Raw genomic sequence first — 23,333 nt, forward strand, 5'->3', positions numbered from 1 at the left:
GCATTATTTAAACCAAATTGAAAATGTTTCATTATTTTTTTGAGACTAAATGGATTTTATTTATTTATTATATTAAGTTAAAATAAGTGTTCATTCAGTATTGTTGTAATTGTCAATATTACATATATTGTATAAAAATCGTCCGATTAATCAGTATTGGCTTTTTTTGGTCCTCCAATAATCGGTAACGGCGTTGAAAAATCATAATCGGTCGACCTCTAATGTTTATGTGCAATGGCCAATGAGCACCGATACGTTTTATCTATAATTTCTCTTAATTATTTTTCTTCATATGACAAGGATTAAAAAGGATTTGCCAGTAGATTGTCGACTTGATTCATGATGATGACTGCTAGCGAAGATTCTGAAAGTTATGATGTTGACATTATCAATCCAATCAAAGCTACTGTACATATAGCGTGATTTGACATCATTTTATCTGTGGCCAATGACCTTGAGCCTTCTTGGATGGGTACTTCTAATGGAATTCTATGGCAGCACCTAAGGGGCTAGAATGTTCTAGCTCTACACTTAGACTTGGCAGTGACAGTTTCCCCATGAGTGACAGAACACTGAGCCAATCACGACGCAGCGCTCCGTATTTTCTGCAGGCTTGCCCCACCACCACAGAAGGCACTGAGCTAGGCTGAAATACCTGCAAAAAAGTATTTAGTCAGCCACCAATTTTGCAAGTTCTCCCACTTAAAAAGATGAGAGAGGTCTGTAATTTTCATCATAGGTACACTTCAACTATGACAGACAAAATGAGAAGAAACAAATCCAGAAAATCACATTGTAGGATTTTTAATGAATTTATTTGCAAATTGTGGTGGAAAATAAGTATTTGGTCACCTACAAACAAGCAAGATTCTGGCTCTCACAGACCTGTAACTTCTTCTTTAACCTTTCTGATCTCCCCATCCCGGATCCGGGTTCGTGAATACAGACTCAAGCTCATTACCATAACGCAACGTTAACTATTCATGAAAATCGCAAATGAAATGAAATAAATATGCTAGCTCTCAAGCTTAGCCTTTTGTTAACAACACTGTCATCTCAGATTTTCAAAATATGCTTCTCAACCATTGCAAAACAAGCATTTGTGTAACAGTATTGATGGCTAACGTAGCATTTAGCATTAGCATTCAGCTGGCAACATTTACACAAAAAAACAGAAAAGCATTCAAAAAAATCATTTACCTTTGAAGAACTTCAGATGTTTTCAATGAGGAGACTCTCAGATAGCAAATGTTCAGTTTTTCCTGAAAGATTATTTGTTTAGGACAAATCGCTCCGTTTTCTGCGTCACGTTTAGCTATGAAAAAACCCCTGTATCCAGGATTGTGTAAATCTATCAGCAAGCTCATTAGCATAACACAACGTTAACTATTTATGAAAATCGCAAATGAAATGAAATAAATATGCCATCTCTCAAGCTTAGCCTTTTGTAAACAACACTGTCATCTCAGATTTTCAAAATATGCTTCTCAACCATAGGAAAACAATCATTTGTGTAAAAGTAGCTAGCTAGAGTTAGCATTTCGCGTTAGCATTTAGCGTTAGCATTAGCGTTAGCATCCAGCACGCAACATTAACAAAAACATAAAAGCCTTCAAATAAAATCATTTACCTTTGAAGAACTTCTGATGTTTTCAATGAGGATACTCTCAGTTAGATAGCAGATGCTCAGTTTTTCCAAAAAGATTCCTTGTGTATTAGAAATAGCTCCGTTTTATACATCACATTTGGCTACCAAAAAAAATCCATAAATTCAGTCCTCAAAACGCAAACTTTTTTCCAAATTAACTCCATAATATCGACTGAAAACATGGCAAACGTTGTTTAGAATCAATCCTCAAGGTGTTTTTCACATATCTCTTCATTGATACATCGTTCTTGGACACATGCTTTCTCTCCTGAATCCCAGGAGAAAATGACCGCACCTGAAGATTACGCACAAATTTAGACAAAGGACACCGGGCGGACCTCTGGAAAATGTAGTCTCTTATGGCCAATCTTCCAATGATATGCCTACAAATACGTCACAATGCTGCTAAGACCTTGGGCGAACGACAGAAAGTGTAGGCTCATTCCTTGCGCAATCACAGCCATATAAGGAGAGAATGGAAAACAGAGCTTCAGAAATTCTGCTAATTCCTGGGTGATGCATCATCTTGGTTTCGCCTGTAGAATGAGTTCTGGGGCACTTACAGACAAAATCTTTGCAGATTCTGAAACTTCAGAGTGTTTTCTTTCCAAAACTCCAAAACTATGCATAGTCGAGCATCTTTTCGTGACAAAATATCGCGCTTAAAACGGGAACGTTTTTTATCCAAAAATGAAATAGCGCCCCTAGAGCTCTAAGAGGTTAAGAGGCTCCTCTGTCCTCCACTCGTTACCTGTATTAATGGCACCTGTTTGAAGTTGTTATCAGTATAAAAGACACCTGTCCACAACCTCAAACAGTCACACTCCAAACTCCACTATGGCCAAGACCAAAGAGCTGTCAAAGGACACCAGAAACAAAATTGTAGACCTGCACCAGGCTGGGAAGACTGAATCTGCAATAGGTAAGCAGCTTGGTTTGAAGAAATCAACTGTGGGAGCAATTATTAGGAAATGGAAGACATACAAGACCTCTGATAATCTCCCTCGACCCGGGGCTCCACGCAAGATCTCACCCCGTGGGGTCAAAATGATCACAAGAACGGTGAGCTAAAATCCCAGAACCACACGGGGGGACCTAGTGAATGACCTGCAGAGAGCTGGGACCAAAGTAACAAAGTCTACCATCAGTAACACACTACGCCGCCAGGGACTCAAATCCTGCAGTGCCAGACGTGTCCCCCTGCTTAAGCCAGTACCTGGCCAGGCCCGTCTGAAGCTTGCTAGAGAGCATTTGGATGATCCAGAAGAAGATTGGGAGAATGTCAGATGAAACCAAAATATAACTTTTTGGTAAAAACTCAACTCGTCGCGTTTGGAGGACAAAGAATGCCGAGTTGCATCCAAAGAACACCATACCTACTGTGAAGCATGGGGGTGGAAACATAATGCTTTGGGGCTGTTTTTCTGCGAAGGGACCAGGACGACTGATCCGTGTACAGGAAAGAATGAATGGGGCCATGTATTGTGAGATTGAGTGAAAACCTCCTTCCATCAGCAAGGCCATTGAAGATGAAACGTGGCTGGGTCTTTCAGCATGACAATGATCCCAAACCAATGTTTGCCCGGGCAACGAAGGAGTGGCTTCGTAAGAAGCATTTCAAGGTCCTGGAGTGGCCTAGCCAGTCTCCAGATCTCAACCTCAGAAAATCTTTGGAGGGAGTTGAAAGTCCGTGTTGCCCAGCAACAGCCCCAAAACATCACTGCTCTAGAGGAGATCTGCATGGAGGAATGGGCCAAAATACCAGCAACAGTGTGTGAAAACCTTGTGAAGCCTTACAGAAAACGTTTGACCTCTGTCATTGCCAACAAAGGGTATATAACAAAGTATTGAGATATACTTTTGTTATTGACCAAATACTTATTTTCCACTATAATTTGCAAATTCATAAAAAATCCTACAATGTGATTTTTCTGGATTTTTTTTCTAATTTTGTCTGTCATAGTTGAAGTGAACCTATGTTGAAAATTACAGGCCTCATCTTTTTAAGTGGGAGAACTTGCACAATTGGTTGCTGACTAAATACTTTTTTGCCCCACTGTGTGTGTGTGTGTGTGTGTGTGTGTGTATATAAGTGACACGTATTAATGCCAAAATAACATGTAAAACAGGCTAAAATGCTCAGCCCCACCTGCCCTGAATGATGGGTTGCCACTGATTGGGACACTGCACTGCTATTATAGTTCAGTGTTATGCTTTGTTATGCTCTTGTAAGTTTGTCCAACAATAAACAATGTAGCTACCTAGCTAACAATTTAGCTTGATGTGCATTGTTCATCAAGTCCTTAATCCTAATAACAGTTCAGCCATTATCCACATATTACTTTTCATCTCTAATGTAATGCTGTATTTCCTTTTATATGTGCACTACACCAACGCATCATTCCGTGGTAGCTAGGTATAACCTGTGTAGGCATTACATTGTAGTGGTTCTGTAAGTACAGACAGTTATACTACATAGTACCAAGGTTATACTACAGTAGTTATTTCACTGGTAGTCACTCTGATATGAATTAGGCCTATACAATGTAGTCATTTTTCCTGAAGTTCTAAACTGTTCAGCTATGTATGCGTAACACCAGTGAAAAGACAACATGGTGATAGGCCTACTCCATAGTAACCATTTATTTGCAAGGGTGTCCTTAAATATTAGATATCTTTATTGCCTTAAGTTCTCAGATAAAGTGTGCAAAACTCTGTGGTTATCTCAAGGAAATATGTGAGAGAGAAAAAAAAACGAGTGAAAATGAGGAACCTTGAGATGTGGAGTACATAGAAATTAGCATGAAGAACACTATCCTGACCGTGGCCCTCTGCATCAACAGATGGTAAGACTGAGACAGTACAGTGTGTCATCTGTTCAGTGTAGCCACAGCTGCAGAGTTGGTATTGGGCATTGTGCATTTAAAAGGAGTATGATTCTCTGCAAGCTCAGAAAAATGTATACATACATTTAAAAATTGTGCATTATTGAGATCGAGAGCACAATTTATTGAACTCTTTTTAAATGATTCAGCAAATATCACTGTACAGAAAATCTATGGTTGATGCTCATCCTCTTATTGAGCAATAAGGCCCGAGGGGCTGTTGTATTTGGCCAATATACCACGGCTAAGGCCTATTCTTAAGCACTATGCAACGCGGAGTGCCTCGATACAGCCCTTAACTGTGGTACATTGGCCATATACCACAAACCCCCGAGGTGCCTTATTGCTATTAAAACCAGATTACCAACTTAATTAGAACAGTTACAACGTAATTTTTTGTCATACGCGAGGTATATGGTCTGAAATTCCACCGCTGTCAGCCAATCAGAATTCAGGGCTTGAACCACCCAGTTTATAATGTCCCTTATGTACTGAATGCTTGTTAATGTGCATGTGTGTTCTTGATTTACAAGGCCATTTCACAAGACCATTTTGGGGGGAATTTCTAAAATATGATGCATGCACTTCAATGGCGTTCTTATTCAATTGCCTTAGTATATTGCTCTAATTGCCACAAACACTGTAGGAATATTTACACTAATTTGCTTGATGTAACAATAGTACACATTGCAACACTGCAGTTTATCACCACAGCCAAATGAGCAAGAGAGAAAACAATGAGTGGGTCAGATTATCACTTAAAAGTCAACAACAGTGCTCAACAGCTTAATATCTAACTAAATTGGTTAATTATGACTCATTAAATTAATTTACCAATATTGAGACAGTGAAGTGCTCCAGAGGTTTATTTACACCCCCCCCCCCCCTCAAGCAGTTTCTTTGTTTCATTTTTATGCTTTGTATGATTCAGAAATGTTTGTAAACTCAGCAAAAAATAAATGTCCTCTCACTGTCAACTGTGTTTATTTTCAGCAAACTTAACGTGTAAATATTTATACGAATACGAACATAACAAGATTCAACAACTGAGCCATAAACTGAACAAGTTCCACAGATATGTGACTAACAGAAATGGAATAATGTGTCCCTGAACAAAAGGGGGGTCAAAATAATCAAAAGTAACAGTCAGTATCTGGTCTAGCCACCAGCTGCATTAAGTACTGCAGTGCATCTCCTCCTCATGGACTGCACCAGACTTTCCAGTTCTTGCTGTGAGTTGTTACCCCACACTTCCACCAAGGCAGCTGCAAGTTCCCAGACATTTTGGGGGGAATGGCCCTAGCCCTCACCTTCCGATCCAACAGGTCCCAGACGTGCTCAATAGGATTGAGATCCAGGCCCTTCGCTGACCATGGCAGAACACTGACATTCCTGTCTTGCAGGAAATCACGCACAGAACGAGCAGTATGGCTGGTGGCATTGTCATGCTGGAGGGGCATGTCAGGATGAGCCTGCAGGAAGGGTACCACATGAGGGAGGAGGATGTCTTCCCTGTAACGCACAGCGTGGAGATTGCTTGCAATGACAACAAGCTCAATCCGATGATTCTGTGACACACCGCCCCAGACCCTCCACCTCCAAATCGATCCCACTCCAGAGTACAGGCCTCGGTGTAACGCTCATTCATTCAACGATAAACGCAAATCCAACCATCATCCCTAGTAAGACAAAACCGTGACTTGTCAGTAAAGAGCACTTTTTGCCAGTCTTGTCTGGTCCAGCGACGGTGGGTTTGTGCCCATAGGTGACATTGTTGCCGGTGAGGAACTGTCCTACAAGCCCTCAGTCCAGCCTCTCTCAGCCTATTGCGGACAGTCTGAGCACTGATGGAGGGACTGTGCATTCCTGGTGTAACTCGGGCTGTTGTTGTTGCCATCCTGTACCTGTCCTGCAGGTGAGATGTTCGGCTGTACCGATTCTGTGCAGGTGTTACACTTGGTCTGCCACTGTGAGTACGATCAGCTGTCTGTCCTGTCTCCCTGTTGCGCTGTCTTAGGTGTCTCACAGTACGGACATTGCAATTTATTGCCCTGGTCACATCTGCAGTCCTCATGCCTCCTTGCAGCATGCCAGTTCACTCAGATGAGCTGGGACCCTGGGAATCTTTCTTTTGGTGTTCTTCAGAGTCAGTAGAAAGGCCTCTTTAGTGTCCTAAGTTTTCATAACTGTGATCTTAATTGCCTACCGTCTGTAAACTGTTACTGTCGTAACGACCGTTCCACAGGTGCTTTTTTATTAATTGTTTATGGTTCATTGAACAATAATGTGAAACCGTGTTTAAACCCTTTACAATGAAGATCTGTGAAGATATTTGGATTTTTACAAATTATCTTTGAAAGACAGGGTCAAGGGATGTTTCTTTTTTTGCTGAGTTTAGTTGATTTGTAAAAATTACTATGTTTCATTCATCTAGTGTGCTAAGACTTAATTGTTAAGCAGTACACCAACTCTGAAAATGTGCCATTTACATTCAGATGTGAACATTTTACTAGACTAATTTGTTGTTTGTATTTTGTAGCAAAATGCAGCCTGTTTTTCCAATGAGCAGAAAACAGTACGACCACACACCCTTACAAACGATGCTATCATATATTTCCGTAATCATGATAATTTGTGACTTCATTATTATCTTTGAATGTAGAATCAGTGCAAATAGATAAAGTATATTTAGCAATGTTGATCAACAAAAAGTAGCCTTTTTGTGTGGCAATTGGTATTCTTTTGAAGAAAAGGCCTGAGATGTTAGAGTTCAACCCAGTGCTCTTAACTGCACCATTAGACTGACTGCCCTAATCTCAACTCCAATTAAACTGTCTGACTACCCAGATAATTGATTAAAAGTGTTGGCAAGCAGAATACCTGTGGTGACTGACTTTCTTGTGTTTGGACACTATGGATCTCACAAGCTCTTATTTCCATGTCTGCCTGTGTTTGCAGAGCATGTTTAATCAGTTTTATCGCACTGAAGAAATATCCTATGTATACAATTACCAAGATAATATGAAATGACGTGCATTATGTGAATTTTTCTGATAGGGACCATCTCCTATGATTTTGGATATTGTTGAACTTTGCATTGAGCAACGGTTCAATAGTTAGGATAATTGCTCCTTTTTGAGAAGGACATTTTCTAAATGAATATTGATGTATTGACTGTGTTTTTGCTGTTTTTCACAGGTTGGATGCTTGAATAGAATCTCCAGATTCATGGCAGCGAGGCAGAATAAAGGTATTGACGAGGTATAGTAATTAAATCATCTCCGGAAATGATAAAATAGTACATTCTAAAATAAATCTAGGCCTAACCTTTGATTAGACAAGTTGACTCATGAATAAAGGAAAATACATGACTTGCGTCTAGGATATGTGTAATTCTGGCTGTAGTAGTAGTTTTGTTATTGCAGGGTGCCCTATGTTCTGTACAATTTATGTTGTATAATGGATGCCTGTTTATATGAATAAACAGTTTAACAGTGTAAAATAGTCTTAAGGGAATGTATACCAGATTGTGTATAATATCTGAAGATTTGGCCAAACGTATTTTACTCACACAGTATGCTCTTCTCAATGCAAATCTTAGCTCTATCAAATTGTGTTTTCAGCTTTGTAACAACAAATAAAAGTAGACATTATGCCGAGCAAATCCGTAGAGCAGTATACATTTAACTGTGTATATGCAAGGTGTCTAATCGTGGCTTGTTCCTTGGTACAAGCCATGTAGTTCAAGCCCATAGCTGCTTCTTCCTTCACTTAATGCAGTAATGCTCTTTCAGATGAAATGTCTAAGACATCTCATAATAACTTGGAGCATGCTGTCTAGAGCAGTCACTTGTGACTGTGTGCAAACCCCCCCCCCTCATCTTGGCGATATTGTAATGAGCAAAATGGTACCGTCACTCCATTATGCATACAAGCCATTGCTGGCAGTGTGCATGTCCCTCAGGCTGCAGTATTCATTAAGGGAAGCTTACCGGGCTGAAAGCTGGAGGCATGTGATAACGGGATATGATTTTCATATTTAATACATTCCTTGGAAGAGCACGCGCGTGCCGCAGATTGATAGAAGAATCAATTGCTACTTTAGTGAAACACTTTCTACTTTGCCCTGCAGCTACCGATGGAATCACTCAGCCAAGAAATGAACTTGTCTTCTTTTTTACCTGCTTTGTGGATCTGCTGGGCAGAGCTGCATGGTCTACAGTGAATGTTATTAAGCAGCTAACTGTTTGGTATTTAAGACTCTTATCAGAGAAGAAACAGAAGCCATGCTTTTTGTTATGTTTGGAGGGAGATTTTTTTTGCCTTCTCTTCCCCCCTCAGTTCCATAGCAGACAGGAAGGATTGCTTATACGATTAAAGTTAAAGCATGGATCGTGTAACATTCTTCTCAATTAGGGATTTGAAAATAAATAGGACCTTGATCCCAAACAATGTTTTGTGATAAAAAAAGTGATACTTTTAAAACACTCAGTTTAGGAAAAAGCCCTTATTACCGGATTTGCAAATGTTGCATTTAAGGAGAATAAACTGAATAATACAAGCAGAAAATTGTAAGAGCAGTATTATACCAAAACAAACTGTTTCCGCTGCTAGTGAATGGAGGGTATCCTGGACCATTTGATGCTATTTTGCCAATCTTGTCTAATTGTTAATGGTACTTCATGTGGTATTCTGATTATATCCCAATTTAATTATATTACCATAGCCATTGGAATTTGCATAGCTGAAATTGAAAGGGGGGCTGTGACTAGAAACATTTTGCTCTTGAGGATTGTATTTGAGCATAATGATATCAAGTAGCAGTCAATTTTCACTTTAATTCGAGTTACACAATACACTTGCATCCCTAACAAATGGTCTCCAAAAATGCCTTGCTATTTTTTAGCATTTTGTTATTTGACATTGAGTAACCATGAATCTACATGTATGCATGCACCTGGTTATTTCCTGTTTTTCAGGGAAAGGTATTACATGGCCATCCTCTGGCTGTTTCCCCCTTTCCACATGCCAGGGGTTTATACCAAGCATCTGTAATTTTCATGGGTCGGCAGACTTCCAGAGAGTCCACTGCTGAAGATGCCACCATAAGTGTACACTTACAAGAAGCCGAGCATCATTCGCCCCAATCATCGCTCACGTGCCTCGGAATACCGGCAAAGTGGCCTTTTGAAGGACTCCAAAGTTTCCAGAGAGGTTGTTGCCGACAGCGGAGCGCATTTATCAGATGACATTTCGGTCTCAAACGATTCCCCCGACGGCTGTAATTTGAGTGACAAACATGAAAGGATGGTGGCAGTGGTTCCATCCAGCTTAACAGCAAGCGCCAGTGTGCCTTTTGGAGGTGATTAACAATCTCCTACACCCCGAGTGACCTTGACGAGGCCTGAGAAGAATAGCCTATCATCCCAGCAGTATCAGCCATGTCTGACAGGAATTCACCTGCAGAATACACTCGGTAGAGGGTCTGCCCACCAGGATAGCATAAAAAAAGAAGTTGGAGAGAGTCTTGCAAAAATCACCGACTCAAACTGACTTGGGAAAATAATCTCAAGATGTGCCAGGTTAGTGATCTTATTCCTGAAAGAAATGACATACTAGAAGATATCCAGACTCTGTATGTTCTCCATTGTTTTACTGTACTCTAATACTTTATATATTAGCAATTTGATTGAAATGTGTGTTCTTTTTAAGAAATTGCTAAAATAATTTGTATTATACTAATAATGCTCTATATACACAGTTATTTAAATAGCCTGTTGTGTATGTGTTTTCAGAGAGAAGTGAAGACCTCAGTATATCCAGTTTCAGTGGCGCTGTCAGTGACCAGGAGTGGCAGTGACCTGTCAATCTCCCTGACCGAGTCTGACCTGGCTGAGGTACCAAAGGTGCCACAGAATGTCGTCTATGTAGACGGCCATAGCAGGAGGACAGACAGCCCACCAGAGGAGTGCTACACCCAAGGACAGGGATCTCCACAGCATCAGCATACACAGTCAAGAATCACTTGACACTCCAGAGCCTAGGAACAGATCTGAACCAAGTAGAGAATCCACGTCTTAAGGAATACCATTGGAGAGGTACGTATGAGTTACATTACAAGTTTTGCCTTATACTGGAAATAATCTAATCAAAGTTTATTTGTCACGTGCGCCTAATACAACAGGTGTAGTAGACCTTACAGTGAAATGCTTACTTACAGGCTCTCACCAATGGTGCGGGGGAAAAAGTGTGTGTGTGTGTGTGTGTGTGTGTGTGTGTGTGTGTGTGTGTGTGTGTGTGTGTGTGTGTGTGTGTGTGTAAGTAAAGACATAAAACAACAGTAAAAAGACCTTTGAAAAAAGAGTAGCAAGGCTATAAAAAGACACCTGTTAGTCAGGCTTATTGAGGTAGTATGTACATGTAGGTATCGTTAAAGTGACTATGCATATATGATGTACAGAGAGTAGCAGTAGCGTAAAAGAGGGGTTGGCGGGTGGTGGGACACAATGCAGATAGCCAGTTTAGCCAATGTGCGGGAGCACTGGTTGGTCGGCCCAATGGAGGTAGTATGTACATGAATGTATAGTTAAAGTGACTATGCATATATGATAAACAGAGAGTAGCAGCAGCGTAAAAAGAGGGGTTGGGGTGGGGGGGGCACACAATGCAAATAATCCGGGTAACCATTTTGTTACCTGTTCAGGAGTTTTATGGCTTGGGGGTAAAAACTGTTGAGGACCCTTTTTGTCCTAGACTTGGCAATGCGGTAGTAGAGAGAACAGTCTATGGCCTTCCTCAGACACTGCCTGGTTTAGAGGTCCTGGATGGCAGGCAGCTTTGCCCCAGTGATGTACTGGGCAGTACGCACTACCCTCTGAAGTGCCTTGCGGTCGGAGGCTGAGCAATTACCGTACCAGGCAGTGATGCAACCGGTCAGGATGCTCTCGATGTTGCAGCTGTAGAACCTTTTGAGGATCTCAGGACCCATGCCAAATCTTTTTAGTTTCCTGAGGGGGAATAGGCTTTGTCGTGCCCCCTTCACAATTGTCTTGGTGTGTTTGGACCATTCTAATTTGTTGTTGATGTGGACACCAAGGAACTTGAAGCTCTCAACCTGCTCCACTGCAGCCCCGTCGATGAGAATGGGGATGTGCTCGGTCCTCCTTTTCCTGTAGTCCACAATCATCTCCTTAGTCTTGGTTACGTTGAGGGATAGGTTGTTATTCTGGCACCACCCGGCCAGGTCTCTGACCTCCTCCCTATAGCTGTCTCGTTGTTGTCAGTGATCAGGCCTACCACTGTTGTGTCGTCAGCAAACTTAATGATGGTGTTGGAGTCGTGCCTGGCCATGCAGTCGTGGGTGAACAGGGAGTACAGGAGGAGACTGATCACGCACCCCTGGGGAGCTCCAGTGTTGAGGATGAGCGTGGCAGATGTGTTGCTACCTACCCTCACCACCTGGGGGTGGCCTGTCAGGAAGTCCAGGATCCAGTTGCAGAGGGAGGTGTTTAGTCCCAGGTTCCTTAGCATGGTGATGAGCTTTGAGGGTGCTATGGTGGTAGGGCAGTGTAGAGTGCAATAGAGATGGCATCATCTGTGGATCTGTTTGGGCGGTATGCAAATTGGAGTGGGTCTAGGGTTTCTGGGATAATAGTGTTGATGTGAGCCATTACCAGCCTTTCAAAGCACTTCATTGCTACGGACGTGAATGCTACGAGTCTGTAGTCATTTAGGCAGGTTGCCTTTGTGTTCTTGGGCACTAGAGGTCGACCGAATATGTTTTTTCAACGCCGATACCGATTATTGGAGGACCTAAAAAGTCGATACCGATTAATCGGCCATTTTTTAAATGTATCTTTTATTTATTTGTAATAATGACAATTACAACAATACTGAATGAACACTTATTTTAACTTAATATAATACATCAATATAAATCCATTTAGCCTCAAATAATGAAACATGTTCAATTTGGTTTAAATAATGCAAAAACAAAGTGTTGGAGAAGTAAAAGTGCAATATGTGCCATGTAAAAAAGCTAATGTTTGAGTTCCTTGCTCATGAGAACATATGAAAGTTGGTGGTTCCTTTTAACATGAGACTTCAATATTCCCAGGTAAGAGGCTTTAGGTTGTAGTTAATATAGTCTTTATAGTACTATTTCTCTCTATACCATTTGTATTTCATATACCTTTGACTATTGGATGTTCTTATAGGCACTTTAGTATTGCCAGTGTAACAGTATAGCTTCCGTCCCTCTCTTCGCCCCTACCTGGGCTCGAACCAGGAACACATTGACAACAGCCACACTCGAAGCAGCTTTACCCATCGCTCCACAAAAGCCGCGGCCCTTGCAGAGCAAGGGGAATAACTACTCCAAGTCTCAGAGCGAGTGACGTTTGAAACGCTATTTTTTTCATAGACCGAGTCACTGGTGCTTCCTGCTTTAATTTTTGCTTGTAAGCAGGAATCAGGAGGATAGAGTTGTGGTCGGATTTACCAAATGGAGGGCGAGGGAGAGCTTTGTATGCTTCTCTGTGTTTGGAGTACAGGTGATCTAGAATTTATTTCCCTCTGGTTGCACATTTAACATGTTGATACCTGTCCCAGACCTGCTGTTTTCAACTCTCTAGAGACAGCAGGAGCGGTAGAGATACTCTTAATGATCGGCTATGAAAAGCCAACTGACATTTACTCCTGAGGTGCTGACTTGCTGCCCCCTTGACAACTACTGTGATTATTATTATTTGACCATGCTGGTCATTTATGAACATTTGAACATCTTGGCCATGTTCTGTTATAATCTCCACCCAGCACAGCCAGAAGAGGACTGGCCAACCCTCATAGCCTGGTTCCTCTCTAGGTTTCTTCCTAGGTTTTGGCCTTTCTAGGTAGTTTTTCTTAGCCACCGTACTTCTACACCTGCATTGCTTGCTGTTTGGGGTTTTAGGCTGGGTTTCTGTACAGCACTTTGAGATATCAGCTGATGTAAGAAGGGCTAAATAAATACATTTGATTTGATAGAGATTTGGTAGAACTGATTTAAGTTTCCCTGCATTAAAGCCTCCGGCCACTAGGAGCGCTGCCTCTGGGTGAGAGGTTTCCTGTTTGCTTATTTCCTTAAACAGCTGACTAAGTGCGGTCTTGGTGCCAGCATCTGTCTGTGGTGGTAAATAAACAGCCATGAAAGTATAGCTGAGAACTCTCTAGGCAAGTAGTGTGGCCTGCAGTTTATCACAATATACTATTTATTTATTTATTTATTTATTTTTTACCCCATTTTCTCCCCAATTTCGTGGTATCCAATTGTTGTAGTAGCTACTATCTTGTCTCATCGCTACAACTCCCGTACGGGCTCGGGAGAGACGAAGGTTGAAAGTCATGCGTCCTCCGATACACAACCCAACCAAGCCGCACTGCTTCTTAACACAGCACGCATCCAACCCGGAAGCCAGCCGCACCAATGCGCCGGAGGAAACACTGTGCACCTGGCCACCTTGGTTAGTGCACACTATCACAATATACTCTACTTCAGGTGAGCAAAATCGACTTACATTTATTGCCCAATGATTGCACGTTGGCGAGTAATATTGATGGTAACGGCAGCTTTCCTAGTTGTCTTCTGCGGGTCCAGACGAGGCATCCGGCTCTTCGTCCTCTGCGTCGCTTCCTTTTGCGAATAATTGGGATGTCTGCCTTGTGGGGTGTTTGGAGAATATCGTGTGAGTCCTGCTTGTTGTTGTTGTTGAAGAAGTCTTCGTCTAATCCGAGGTGAGTGATCGCTGTCCTGATATCCATCATAACAAACACTGTTCTTTTCGTTGTTGATACATTTTGCTACATTTTCCTGCCAGTCTAACTATTTGTTTAATTTGGGCAGTTTATTGTTGAGTGAATTAAACAGAGGGGCAAGCTAAAGCAGCAAAGCTACAGCTCTACTTTAGGATGTTCCAGAGTGGCCAAACTGAATTGGGCTGTACTGGGGATTATGCTCAAGACTGTTGACTTGTGCCACATCTGCAGCTGACAGAGAGGATGATGGAAGTCACGCTCCACGCGACCCACCGCACTCAGTGCAGCTCAACAGCACGGGCCTTAGCCTCAGCGCAACTTATAGGGAGGGTTTAGGACCCGTGACAAACATTATTGCCATAATCCAAGATAATGCTGTAACCAAGCAATTTTCTGCTTGAGAGACCTCAGGAAGTCCGTGTGGAGGAGGATATTTGTGGCTCCATAGAGTGTTCTGGAGGGTGGGCATGTGGACTGGCACTCACACTAAGAAATCCAGCACTTGATGTCCTCTAATTGTAAGGATCGCTTGGGATGGATTTCACTGTGAAGGGAGTGTGCATTTCCGTCCATCAATCCAGACCTTTACTGTCCTCTGAAAAAGTCTGATTGTAGTCTATAGACCTAGCTGTAATAAACAGCTTTCCTCTATATGTGTTATGATAGTTCTCAGTATACTGTATGTGTTAGTAGACTAGTAACTGTTGGGGGGTGAAACTCAAATGCATATGTACAGTATTATAAACCACTGTAGCTTGTAAGTGATTTGGATTTTGCAATGCATTGTGTAGATTCCTCAATGCATAGGCCTTATATTATCTTGTATTTTACAAATGTTTTCCAAAGCCACATTGTTAACATGGAGCCCTGTATATGAGGGGAAAAACAAGGCTTTGATGTAAAGCTCAGAGCAGCCTGTCTCCAGCGCCACGCCACCTCACGCAACGTCATGGTTAGAGTTTATATCGCTCTTCCCATTCAGCTCCCAGGCAGGAAAACAAGCCTTGGCAATTCATTCCATTATTCCATTTAATTTCCTCCTGGTGTGACCTGGGTAAGGGAGTAGAGAACAGAAATACACTTGGTTTTCTTCAGTACTCCTAATAACGGCTGGAGTCTTTCAAACAGGGATGTCGTGTTGTACTCATCAAATCAATGTTTATTCGTCACGTGCACAGGATATTGATGTAAAGGGTAGAGTGAAATGCTTACTTGCAAGCTCTCCTCAATGTATTACAATGGAGCAGTATAATTCTCAGTATTAAGAAATAAGTAATACAAATTAGTTTAAAAACAATTGTGACGATGGTAATATGTATACAATAAGAATACAGTGCATTCGGAAAGTATTCAAGACCTCTTGATTTTTACCACTTTTGTTACGTTACAGCCTTATTCCAAAAAAACATGTAATTGTTTTTTCCCTCATCAATCTACACACAATACCCTATAATGACAAAAAACTTGTTTTAAAAGGCTTTGCAAATTTATTCTAAAACCCCCCCTGGAAATATCACATTTACGTAAGTATTCAGACCCTTTACTCAGTACTTTGTTGAAGCACCTTTGGCATTGATTACAGTCTCGAGTCTTCTTGGGTATGATGCTACAAGCTTGGCACATCTGTATTTGGGGAGTTTCTCCCATTCTTCTCTGCAGATCCTCTCAAGCTCTGTCAGGTTGGATGGTGAGTGTCGCTGCACAGCTATTTTCAGGTCTCTCCAGAGATGTTCGATCGGGTTCAAGTCCGTGCTCTGGCTGGGCCACTCAAGAACATTCAGAGACTTGTCCCAAAGCCACTCCTGCGTTGTCTTGGCTGTGTGCTTAGCATCATTGTCCTGTTGGAAGGTGAACCTTTGCCCCCAGTCTGAGGTCCTGAGCGCTCTGGAGTAGGTTTTCATCAAGGAAATGTTTTGGTACCCTTCCCCAGATCTGTGCCTCGACACAATCCTGTCTCGGAGCTCTACGGACAATTTCTTTGACCTCATGGCTTGGTTTTTGATCAGTGAAAACAGGATGCACCTGATCTCAATTTCAAATCTCTTAGCAAAGGGTCTGAATACTAATGCAAAAAAATGTATTTCTGTTTATAAATACATTTGCAAACATTTCTTTAAACCTGTTTTTGCTTTATCGTTATGGGGTATTGTTTGTAGTTTGCTGAGGATTTTTATTTATTTAATCAATTTTTAGAAGAAGGCTGTAACGTAACAAAATGTGGGGGAAAGTCAACATGTACAGCTCCTTCAGAAAGTATTCATACCCCTTATTCCACATCTTGTTGTGTTACAGCCTGATGGATGAGAAAAAAGTATAAAATGAATCCATCTACACACAACACCCCATAGTGACAAAGTGAAAGCATGTTTTTAGAAATTTTGGCAAATTTATAGAAAATGAAATACAGAAATATTTAATTTACATAAAGTATTCACACCCCTTTGTAGACGCACCTGTGGCGGCGATTTATACCGTTTTTCAAAATTCTTCAAGCTCTGTCAAATTGGTTGTTGATCATGGCTAGACAACTATTTTCAGGTCTTGCTATAGATTTACAGTACCAGTCAAAAAGTTTGGGCACAGCTATTATTGTAGAATAATAGTGAAGACATCAAAATAATGAAATAACACACATGGAATCATGTAGTAACCAAAAATGTGTTAAAACAAATCAAAATATATTTTATATTTGAGATTCTTCAAAGTAGCCACCCTTTGCCTTGATGATAGTTTTGTACACTCATTCTCTCAACCAGCTTCATGAGCTAGTCACCTAGAATACATTTTAATAAACAGGTATGCCTTGTTAAAAGTGAATTTGTGGATTTTTTTCCCCCCCTTAATGCATTTGAGCCAATCAGTTGTGTTGTGACAAGGTATCCCTATTTGGTAAAAGACCGAGTCAATATTATGTCAAGAACAGCTCAAAAACACAGAGAAACGAAAGCCCATCATTACTTTAAGACATGAAGGTCAATCCAGGAAAATGTCAAGAACTTTGAATGTTTCTTCAAATGCAGTCTCATAAACCATCAATCGCTATGATGAAACTGGCTCTCATAAGGACCGCCACAGGAAAGGAAGAAGGAGAGTGATGGAGTGCTGCATCAGATGACCTGGCCTCCACAATCACCCGATCTTAACCCAATGGAGAGGGTTTGGGATGAGTTGGACCGCAGAGTGAAGGAAAAGCGGCCAACAAGTGCTCAGCATATGTGGGAACTCCTTCAAGACAGTTGGAAAAGCATTCCAGGTGAAGCTGGTTGATAGAATGCCAAGATTGTGCAAAGCTGTCATCAAGGCAAATGGTATCTACTTTGAAGAATAAAAGTGTATTTTGATTTGTATAACACTTTTTTGGTTACTACATATTTGTTCTTTCATAGTTTTGATGTTTCCACTATTATTCTACAATGTAGAAAATAGTAAAAATAAAGAAAAACCTTTGAGTAGGTGTGTCCAAACTTTTGACTGGTACTGTATATTAACCTTTATTTAAGCAGGGAGTCCCCATTGAGCCCAGGGTCTCTTCACAAAGTATCCCAGTTTATGCAATTTCAAATACAAAACCAGTAAAATATAGCACAACACAAATATTCTGTAATCCATGGCTTCTGGTTAGGGTATGTACGTACAGTCACTGTGGGGATGACATCCTCAATGCACTCATTGATAAAGCCAGTGACTGATGTGGTGTACTCCTCAATGCCATTGGAAGAATCCCGGAACATGTTCCAGTCTGTGATAGCAAAACAGTCCTGTAGTTTAGCATCTTTTTTATAGACCGAGTCACTGGTGCTTCCTGCTTTAATTTTAGCTTGTAAGCAGGAATCGGGAGGATAGAGTTGTGGCCGGATTTACCAAATGGAGGGCGAGGGAGAGCGTTGTCCGCTTCTGTGTGTGGAGTACAGGTGATCTAGATTCCCCCCCCCCCCTCTGGTTGCACATTAACATGTTGATGGAAATTTGGTAGAACTGATTTAAGTTTCTCTGCATTAAAGTCTCTGGCCACTAGGAGCGCCACCTCTGGGGGAGTGGTTTCCTGTTTGCTTATTTCCTTATACAGTTGACTGAGTGTGGTCTTAGTGCCAACATCTGTCTGTGGTGGTAAGATTAACAGCCACGAAAGTATAGCTGAAAACTCTCTAGACAAGTAGTGTGGCCTACTTCAGATGAGCAAAATTTTGAGACTTCCTTAGATTTCGTGCACCAGCTGTTGTTTACAAATGTGCACAGACCGCCCCCCCTCGTCTTGTGCTATTCTATCTTGCCGGTGCAGCGTATATCCCGCTAGCTGAATATCCATGTCGTCATTCAGCCCCGATTCCGTGAAACATAGGATATTACAGTTTTTGATGTCCCGTTGGTAGGATATTCGTGATCGTACCTCGTCTAATTTATTGTACAATGATTGCACGTTGGCGAGTAGTATTGACGGTAACGGCAGCTTTCACATTGGCCTTCTTTGGGTCCTGACCAGGCATCCGGCTCTTTGTCCTCGGTACCTGCGTTGCTTCCTCTTGCAAATAACGGTGATGTTGGCCCTGTGGGGTGTTTGGAGAATGCCTTGTGCGTCCTCCTTGTTGTAGATACAATCTTTGTCTTATCCGAAGTGAGTGATCGCTGTCCTGATATCCAGAAGCTCTTTTTTTTGCCATAAGATACAGTTGCAGAAACATTATGTACAAAATAAGTTACAAATAACGTGGAAAAACCCACATAATAGCACAATTGGTTGGGCGCCCGTAAAACTGCTGCCATTTCTTCAGGCGCCATTATGGAGCTCCCCAGGGGTGCGTGCTCAGTTCCCTCCTGTACTCCTTGTTCACCCACGACTGCATGGCCAAGCACGACTCCAACACCATCATTAAGTTTGCAGACGACACAACCGTGGTAGGCCTGATCACCGACAGCCTTTAGGGAGGTGCCAGAATAACAACCTATCCCTCAATGTAACCAAGACTAAGGAGATGATTGTGGACTACAGGAAAAGGAGGACCAAGCACTCCTCCATTCTCATCGATGGGGCTGTAGTGGAGCAGGTTGAGAGATTCAAATTCCTTGGTGTCCACATCAACAACAAATTAGAATGGTCTAAACACACCAAGACAGCTGTGAAGAGGGCACGACAAAGCCTATTCCCCCTCAGGAAACTAAAAAGATTTGGCATGGGTCCTGAGATCCTCAAAATGTTCTACAGCTGCAACATCGAGAGCATGGTTGCATCACTGCCCGGTACGGCAATTGCTCAGCCTCTGACCGCAAGGCACTACAGAGGGTAGTGCGTACGGCCCAGTACATCACTGGGGCTAAGCTGCCTGCCATCCAGGACCTCTACACCAGGCGGTGTCAGAGGAAGGCCCTAAATTGTCAAAGACCCCAGCCACCCCAGCTATAGACTGTTCTCTCTAGTACCGCATAGCAAGCTGTACCGGAGTGCCAAGTCTAGGACATAAAGGCTTCTCAACAGTTTTTACCCCCAAGCCATAAGACTCCTGAACAGGTAATCAAATAGCTATCCGGACTATTTGCATTGTGTGCCCCCCCAACCCCTCTTTTACGCTGCTGCTACTCTCTGTTCATCATATATGCATAGTCACTTTAACTATACATTCATGTACATACTACCACCATTGGGCCGACCAACCAGTGCTCCCGCACATTGGCTAAACTGGCTATCTGCATTGTGTCCCACCACCCGCCAACCCCTCTTTTACGCTACTGCTACTCTCTGTTCATCATATATGCATAGTCACTTTAACCATATCTACATGTACATACTATCTCAATCAGCCTGACTAAGCAGTGTTTTTGTGGATTTTTTTTCCTTAATGCATTTACATACAGATGTATGTAGCCTCACTATTGTATATAGACTGTCCTTTTTTTTTATTTCTTTACTTACCTATTGTTCACCTAACATCTTTTTTGCACTATTTGTTAGAGCCTGTAAGTAAGCATTTCACTGTAAAGTCTACACCTGTTGTTTTCGGCGCACGTGACAAATACACTTTGATTTGAACAATTACATTCCTCAGCAAGAAAGTCCCCAATCAATATTTTAAATTCTCCTAGCGGCACAGTAGAAACTGTTCTTGTGGTGTCACGTCACAGTTATTGTGTGTTCTTACTTACAACAGTTAATAGTTATATTTATTGTGGTGTTATTTGCTCCACCAGGTCAAAACCATTGATACAACTAGTAGTATTTTGCAGCATTTTCCATTTTCTTTGTGTGTGAAAAGAAATAGCCTGAAAGACACCAATCACTCATGTGAGACCATTACATGCGGGAAATCATGGTGAAATATCCACTGTATGCAGTGTCAGTGTAATATTGCTCCCAAGAGTCTGACCCTTTCATCCCTACTAACAATGCACTCCTGATGATGTCAAGACTCTCTAAGACACAGACAGCCACACCAAACGTGTGGTTTGAGACCTTGCGATGAAGCTCTCACAACAATACGGAGAGGTTTGGTGCACACAACAAATTCTCTTTTCGTTTGTAAAAAGGTCCTTTTTTTGAAGAGCACTGACAAATTACGTGGAGAGAAAGATGATAACTATGAGGGAGGGGGGGGGGCAGAGCTTTTGCCCAAGCTACTTCAGTTGCATTGAAGAGGACTTAGTGCCGATGGATGGTGCACTACAGAATGTCATGGATATAATTCAAGCTGCCAGCTTAATCAGGATGTTACCAGGAAACAACCTGCAAAAAGGAAGGAGCAATTGTTTGCTGACCCCTAACCCCAGAGCCCATTATAGATTGTCATAAATTATTTTTGCCCCTTTTATGTTGGGTGGCTCAGGATTTCTGCTGGGGTTTTTGGGGAATTCAATGAGGGACACACAGAGCTTAATGCTCAGGAAAGAAATGGATTCCCAAAATCCACATGCATTAGGCACCCTTTTCTCATAACCTCACATGGACAGATTAAAGCGTAAATCTCCCACCAAAATCAATAATCTTTGGGTAATTTCTTGTTGGCACTCGGAGGTTGGGCTACGTTAGCTGTCCGAATTTGGTTGAAACTGGTATTTTTTTACAATAGTTTTATGAGTCCATGTGTTTTTTCCAGGCCCTAAAGTAGATTTTGAGGCAGCCACCTTGTTATATTGAAATGGTGTGACTTTTATGTAAGTTATGAACTTGTGTTTATTAGTTGACATTTTAATGTTTCCAGTGCTGAGGCACTTTATTTTCCTGCCTGGTACTCTGCATAAATTGACATCGAATTGAATGGTTGAGCCCATCTCTGTCATTGGTTAACATGTCAATCAATTCAAATGCTACCATAGTACCTTGATCTCTTACACACACACATTAGGACATTCCTTGAGTACCAAGCTGATTTTTTTTTTGTCTCTGTGTGTTCATTTGACCTGTACGTTATTTTAGGCTGTCCATCCTGGTGTTCTTCCTTCTACTGGAGAGCATCGAACAACTATTCCACAGAAGATAAAGAAATGTGTACTGGATCTCATTAGTTGGTGATAGCAAATGTAAAAAAGTGGTCAGGTAGAAATTATAGTGGTCTTAAGTTTGGCTGCAATTCTTTTCATTATCAACCAGTGTTTGTGGAGCTGGAGGAAAATGTATTATCCTGCCGCCAAGGGCTCTCACTTTTAAATGAAGTGTCATTCATTTAAGTGTCATTGCAGCACATCTTGGTTTCCAAGGGTTTTTGAAAGACACTGGATTGTCATAATAACCACACTTTGCAGCTGAATCATGGTTGTTCTGGCTTTTGGCAGTTAGGTAAATTCAACGGCTGTGTGGCATTTGAAACTAAAGTGACAATTTGTCTTGTGATGTTCCATTTGTGTACACGATAAAGATCTAAAAACATGTATCAATAAGTGTTTGCCATCGAAAGCAGGAAAGGAAATAACATCTTGCCCAATTATGTCCTTTTTGCCAGATTGATCAGAACTACTGTCACCTAGTTGTCAGCTTGTGAGTTGTGAGTTTTAGTCCTGCCATGGCCTTTGCCATGTGTTTACTGTGTGTGGTGTGGCTCATCCCTAATGTGGAGTGTACTGAGAACAGCTGCTGTGCTCTGTACCCCTGACCTTTGGGCTGCTGGACTGAGCTCCGGGTTCCATGGCGATGGCTCACTCCGCTCTACATGTTCGGCAGCCTTTGTAACGCCAGGGAAGGCTTGAATGGAGAGGACCTTGATACATGTGGAGCAGTCGTCCTTCACCAGCTTCAGAGGTTGTTAAAGACCACGTCAAAGGGTTGGTTGCCTGTTACCTGAAGAGATAGTTAGCTTTAACTGGTCGACTACTGAGCCCAGGAAAATAAGGTACGGCTTCTGTGAACTCTGCACCAGATAAGGCATTTTGATGTCACTGTTTTTGAAAATGTGATTTATCATTTGATGCATTCTTTTCATTCGTAAATGGAGTTGTGTGGTAGGTGAGGCAGTTAAAATGATCTTCATTGTCATGCTGGTTAGCACAGTAATCTTATATCCTTTTGAAATGAGGCCATGTACTGGATTTCTTTCTTTGCGTCCTTGATATTTTTTTCTAGAGAAAATGATGATTGATAATAATTTGTATAATTACTTAATCATTATTCAATATGGCAAATATGTGCAAAATATCACAGGTTGAAAAAGTTTAAGTTGGTCTTGCTGTTTCAGGGTCCCTCAGTGTTATATTTGCTAAATCTTGCAACTAGCCTGAGTGAGTCAAGATGGGGATATTTTGAACTGTCTGTTCCTGTAATAACTGTGAGCTATAATTGAGTCATTCAGACCAGAGATATCAGTGCTCTACAAGTGACCGAGTTCAATAGACCAATCTTACCGTCGAAATGAAAAGTGAACTGATTCAAAGAGGAATTCCACTTTTCAGACAGAGCAGATTAGTTCCTGTGTTTTTCTTGACAGTTAGAGTGGAGTTTAGATGTCGGGGGGTGAGGACACGTTTAGAACAGGTTGAGATTGGATCGAATGGCCGTGAACTGGCCTCCATCCTCCACAAATGTAAAAGTA

General features: G+C 41.6%; 1 pseudogene across 1 annotated transcript in view; it reads left to right on the top strand.

The window, feature by feature from the left end:
• Positions 1-4,260: 4,260 nt before the first annotated feature.
• LOC110498029 (centrosomal protein kizuna-like) overlaps positions 4,261-23,333 on the top strand; it is a 42,335-nt pseudogene continuing 23,262 nt past the window's right edge. Inside the window, exons 1-7 of the transcript XR_016488705.1 lie at positions 4,261-4,282; positions 4,428-4,494; positions 7,073-7,108; positions 7,732-7,794; positions 9,513-10,066; positions 10,329-10,430; positions 22,404-22,637. The product of XR_016488705.1 is annotated as a centrosomal protein kizuna-like (transcript). The remainder of the gene's footprint in view (positions 4,283-4,427; positions 4,495-7,072; positions 7,109-7,731; positions 7,795-9,512; positions 10,067-10,328; positions 10,431-22,403; positions 22,638-23,333) is intronic.

This window comes from Oncorhynchus mykiss, chromosome 19 (assembly GCF_057628025.1).
Source record: "Oncorhynchus mykiss isolate SJ-2025 chromosome 19, ASM5762802v1, whole genome shotgun sequence".
Lineage (NCBI taxonomy): Eukaryota > Metazoa > Chordata > Actinopteri > Salmoniformes > Salmonidae > Oncorhynchus > Oncorhynchus mykiss.